We start from the raw sequence: 6,000 nt of genomic DNA, 5'->3' as shown, positions 1-6,000 counted from the left end.
AACTCTCTGCCCCGGACTGTGGTAGAGGCTCCTTTTTTGGAAGCTTTTAAACAGAGGCTAGATGGCCATCTGTTGGGGGTGCTTTGAATGCAATTTTCCTGCTTCTTGGCAAGAGGTTGGACTGGATGGCTCATGAGGTCTCTTCCAACTCTATGATTCTATGATTCTTTCCATCTCCAGCTAATCCAATAATTGAAGCCTAGTTCAAGAAAAGAAGATTTTTTGGCCTGCTGGCCTAAGGGAGTGAGGCAACTTTCCTATATGGAAAGAAATTGGAACTCAACAAGGCAGACAGCAAACAAATACTACCACTCCCACAAGCCATTGTGCAGCCAAGGTTCTTTTTTTAATGCGACGCTTCTGCAAAGCATGCTGGGAAGCGTAGTTCTAAGGGTTCATTCAGTCTTTGCCTGAAGTCAAGGATGAATTTCGAAACACCTGCCTGTCTTCGGGGAAAGGTTTTGGAGCAAAGGCAAAACCCCAAAACCAGCCCACTTTCTTGGCCCCTCCTTAGCAGGCAAAGCATGAAAAGCAGCCAACCAGGAACTTCTGCAGAAAGCATGGTGCAGATTGCCAGGTAAGGAGCTCAGGCATTTTCTTAGTGAATCAGTGACTCACTGGAGGGGCTTCAGGAGAGGGGCTCTTGGATGCTGTTCTTTTACAATTGTAAAGGATTGCTTTAAATGTTCTTTTAAACTGATGTTTTAACCATTTTATATGTTTGAAAGTAATGGTTCATGATATATTTCAATATGTTACTGTACCACACTTTGATCCATTATTATTATTATTATTATTATTATTATTAATACTATTTGAAACACAAGATGAGTTCACAGCAGACACTCTGCTGCCTGTTGTATTGGATCACGCGAAGGACACTTCCTAAGTATCAAGGACTATGTGATGTATTGGCGAATAATGTTTGCAGATCCCAGTAAGGTGGCCTTCTGCAGCTGGCAGATGGTAATTTTGTCAGCAAAAATTGTGTTTAAGTGCAGGCCAAGGTTTTTAGGCACTGCACCCAGTGTGTCGATCACCACTGGGACCCCCTTGACTGGCTTGTGCCAGAGTCTTTGCAGTTCAATCTTTAAATCTTCATATTGTGTCAGTTTTTCCAGTTGTTTCTCTTCATTCCTGCTGTGACCTGGAATTGCAACATCGACAATCCATACTTTGTTTTTAACACGATTGTGAGATCAGGAGTATTGTGCTCCAAAACTCTGTCTGAATTCGGAAGTCCCAGAGTAGCTTGACGTGTTCATTCTCTGTAACTTTTGCAGGCATGTGATCCTACCAGTTCTTTGTCGCAGGCAAATAATAATAATAATAATAATAATAATAATAATTATTATTATTATTATTATTAGAAACACAAAAAGGTTAGTACACAGCAAACAAGATCACTCTGCTGGCTGTTGTATTGGATACTATTGTAATATTATTATTTAAGTAGGCTAAGAAAGTAACAATGTTCAGTTGCGGAAAGATTACAAACCCTGTTTGTTACAAAAGAGAATTTGGTGGCACCTAGAAAGACTGAACAAATTTAATTTGGGCTAAAATTTTAAGGAGTACTTGTACACTGTAGAGTTAATGCAGTTTGACACCACCTTCACTGCCATAGCACAATGTTATGGAATCATAAAAGATGTAGTTTGGTGAGGCAGGAAAACTCTTTTGCAGAGAAAGGTAAAAACCTTGTAAAACTACATCATTCAGGGTGGACGATAAAGTTCTACAATGTAGATCAGTGGTTCCCAACCTGTTTTTGACAATATACCACCTTGACCAGGGAACCACTCTCCAATATTAGTTCCAAAAGGGTTACAAATCACTTTTTGGCCAACTTTAGATTTGGTTTGATTCCTTGGAGGTGCTGATTCTGAAAATTGCATTGGATAGACCACATCAGCTCTAGTTTCTGATGCAGAACATATGCCATCAAGTAGTCACCATCTCCTCAGCCACAGAATGACAGATTTAATAATCTAGAGCTGATGTGGTAGTAGCAATCTTTTGTGGGTAGTCAGCTTCTCCCCTCCTGGCATCCCCATTGCCTCAGCACCATAAGAGGGTTTTGTTGCCATGTAGTTTTGACACAATGGTGTAGTAATGGTGAAACCACGGACCATATTTTTGTTCTTGCAGACCACTGGTGGTCCACAGACCACAGGTTGGGAACCACTGATGTAGATGAAATAATGAGAGTTGTAGTTTTACATTGTCTGTAGCCTCCTCTGCCAGAAAGCGCTTGTGCCTCACCAAGCTACAATTCCCAGGATTCCATAGCTTTGAGCCATGGCAGTTAAAGTGTTGTTAGACGTTTGCAACTTAATTGAGTCTGAGTGATGTTTTTATATCTGCATGTGTTATATTTTATTGTATTTTATATTGTGTTCACTTTTATGTTTTTTTAGGCACTTTGTGCCATCTGTAAGCCACCTCAAATCCCTTTGTGGAGATGGTGGTTGGATATAAGAATAATGTTGTTATTATTATTATTTGAAACACAACAAAATGATTTTGTCAGTGCCAAACATTCTATTTTCTGTCGTTTTGAAAGTGGTTTTTGGAATATGTAAGCATGAGTCCCCTTGTGGGGGGAGGGGGAGAAGGGCAAGGTATAAATATAGGAAATAAATCTATATAAAAATGTAATGTTCGTTTGTAGGATTAACAGAACTCAAAAAGCACTGGACACCTAACAACCCAATGTATGTCCTTCACTAAAAAAAATTGATTTTGTCATTTGGGAGTTGTAGTTGCTGGGATTTATAGTTTACCTATAATCAAAGAACATTCTGAACCCCATCAACGATAGAATTGAACCAAACTTGACACAGAGTTCTCCCATGACCAACAGAAAATACTGGAAGGGTTTGGTGGGCAGTGTCTTTTGGTTTTAGAGTTATAGTTCACCTACATCCAGAGATCACTGTGGATTCAAACAATGATGGATCTGGACCAAACTTGGCACTGATACTCAATATGCCTAAATGTGAACACTGGTGGCATTTGGAGGTTGTATTTGCTGGGATTTATAGTCCACCTGCAATCAAAGAGCATTCTAAACTCCACCAATGATGGAATTGAACCAGTCTTGGTACACAGAACTCCTATGAACAACAGAAAATATTGGGTTTAGTGGGCATGGACCTTGAGTTCTGGAGTTGTAGTTCACCTGCCTCCATAAATCGTTGTGGACTCAATGATAGATCCGGACCAAACTTGGCACTGACACTCAATATGTCCAAATGTGAACACTGGTGGCGTTTGGGGGTTGTATTTGCTGGGATTTATAGTTCAGCTGCAAACTTGGCACTGATATTCCAAAACTTTTCACAGCGGCGCTGCAGGGGCTTGTTCTCCCGGCACGGCTGGTAGTGGAGTGGGAGGCGCCTCGTGGCCGCGGAGAGCAGAGCGGCCAGAGCAGAGGGTGTCCGAGATGGGCGGAGCAGTGCCGGGTGGGCGTGGCCAGGGAACGCCGGCGTTCCCTGGCCACGCCTACCCTGCGCCGCTCCGCACATTGCGGACACCCTCTGCTCTGGCCGCTTGGCTCTGCAGAAGACCCACCTGGGAGGCTTCTCCCTCCCACACAGGCAGAGCGGCCGAAGCAGAGGGTGTCCGCAATGGGCAGAGTGGTGCCGGGTGGGCGTGGCCAGGCCAGGCCAGGCCGCGCGGGCTGGAGAAAGGCCCTGGGTGGGCCGCATACGGCCCGTGGGCCGTAGTTTGAGGACCCCTGGTGTAGATGCACCCTTTACTTGGTATTAAAGATGTTGCTCCAGTTGTCTTTTGCTTCCTTCTCCTCCTTTCATTTAAACTTTTGTTATGCCAAACGAAACATCTTCTATCATGCCATCGGACTCTTGGCTTCTTAGGCTGTTGCCCCAGGTCAAGGTTCAGAAAAGAACTTCTTTAAGTAAGCAGGTAGAAGAGATCTTGTAAAGATTCAGCACAGTGGATCCTTGAGATTTGTTACAGTTTGATCCCAGGAACCCTGATTCATACCACAATCCATGGATGCACAAGTCCCATTATATACGATCGTGCCACAAAAGTGTCCCTTATATAAAATAGAAAAAACAAAGCTTGCTTTTTTTGAATTCCATGAATAATGGAATGTCTGGATGCAGAGTTTGTGGATATGGAGGGCTAGCTGTACTTTGATTACTGGGGCAGCAGAGCTACTCTATCCGTTCATAAATGAATAGGCAGCCAAGAAGAAAATACAACCACCTCCTGACCCTACATACCTTATGTTTGCTGTGGTTTGTTCTGAGGCATCCATGACATTGAGTTGTTGCTTTATTTTGCAGCCTCAGCTCTTACTTGAAAAAGAGAAGAAGAAAATTGGATTGTTCTCCTGTGAGGCTTAGAAATCAAAACAAACAAACAATCCCAAGAATGCTCATGTTAATGGGGATGGGAATATGCTGTCTATACTTGATGTGCTAGCAGGCAGAGATATCTGAAGTCAGAGAAAGGAGGGAGGAGGGAATGGCAGAGCCTTCTTGCTCCTCACTGGAAGGCTTACAGCCTCAGGCCCCATCTCATGTAACATTTGGTCTAATACTAATAAATAATTGCCCTTTGCTTGAGACTCCATGTGGTAGTGTTGCCAAATTCATCCCTCACAAAACTCAAATTCATGACATGCAGGGTCAATAATCAAGATGCAGCTTTTCACAAGTTTATGTTCTCCTTCTGTACTAAATGAAAGTATTGATTTCACTTAACTTAGCCATGTATCCCTGTGAAAAATGGACATATTGCTTATGTTCATAAGGGACATCTGTCAGCCCTAGAAGCGGCAAGCTTTCCTGACCATAAATAATTGACATTTCTTATTATAAGCAACACCCTGTAACCCAACTGTGCAGTTTTGACTTTGTGTTTTTGATTATTTACATATTTGATTTAAAATGTTTTCATTAGGAATCTCTGGGTCTTCCACTGTGACTCAGTGGTGAGCTTCCCTCAGTCATGCTTTGGGATTTCTAGATAGAACACTTCTCTAGGACTTTCTATGCCTTCCAGTTCAATTCTATGTTCCAGTAGAATCATACTGAAAGAACTGGGGTAGATTGTCCTAAATACCAGTTGTCTCAAGTAAAGAAAAAAAGATAGCAATATCTTTGTGTTGCTGAAGGCTTTAATGGGTTGTATTTAATGGAATAATTGGGTTGTTGTAGGTTTTTCGGGCTGTATGGCCATGTTAGGAGAGAATACTTCTAGAACCTGGCCATACAGCCCGAAAAACCTACAACAACCCAGCAATATCTTTATTTGTGGTTTGAAACTTGTGCTCCTAACCCCGGTGAATGTGAATGATCTGCTTGAAGCTATATGTGGATGCTGGATAGGCCCAAAGGGATCCTGTTTGTTCCCTTTTTGAGCATCTCTATGTTATAGAGTTGGAGCAATTAAAAGCAACTTTAACAGCCATAGCTCTGTCTTATGGGATCCTGGGATTTATCGTTTGGCAAGCAACGTAGATTTCTCTGCTGTAATGCTACAGCACTAAAATTTCCCCAAAAAAGACTTTTAATTCCCCCACCAAACTAAAAATCTCAGGGTTCTGGAGAATACATCCATAGCAATTAATTTTTTTTTTTTGTTTAGTGTCAGGAGCGACTTGAGAAACTGCAAGTCACTTCTGGTGTGAGTGAATTGGCTGCCTGCAAGGACATTGCCCAGGGGATGTCTGGATGTTTGATGTTTTACCATCCTTGTGGGAGGCTTCTCTCATGTCCCTGCATGGAGAGCTGGAGCTGACAGAAGGAGCTTAACCTGCTCTCCCTAGATTCTAACCGGTGACCTGTTGGTCAGTAGTCCTGCCGGCACAAGGGTTTAACCCATTGTATCAAACTGCTATAGCTGTGCCTTTAGTGTATTCTTGTTACACTTCTGTTTATTAGAGTTGCATCTTTTGTTTTTTCTTAAACATCTCATCTTTAGCTTACTTGTACTTTTTCCCTGCCCATCAAGCCATTAAGG

General features: G+C 42.3%; 1 protein-coding gene across 1 annotated transcript in view; it reads left to right on the top strand.

Annotated features, from left to right (window-relative positions):
• The first annotated feature begins 417 nt into the window (after positions 1 to 417).
• The window catches only part of TBXAS1 (thromboxane A synthase 1), a 337,775-nt gene continuing 332,192 nt past the window's right edge, over positions 418 to 6,000 (top strand). The window contains exon 1 of the mRNA XM_060776865.2: positions 418 to 577. The gene's annotated coding sequence lies outside the window, so the exon portion shown is untranslated. The remainder of the gene's footprint in view (positions 578 to 6,000) is intronic.

The sequence above is a fragment of the Anolis sagrei genome, chromosome 5 (assembly GCF_037176765.1).
Source record: "Anolis sagrei isolate rAnoSag1 chromosome 5, rAnoSag1.mat, whole genome shotgun sequence".
Lineage (NCBI taxonomy): Eukaryota > Metazoa > Chordata > Lepidosauria > Squamata > Dactyloidae > Anolis > Anolis sagrei.
The sequence above is the reverse complement of the archived record's forward strand: the minus strand, read 5'-3'. Positions and strand labels throughout refer to the sequence as shown.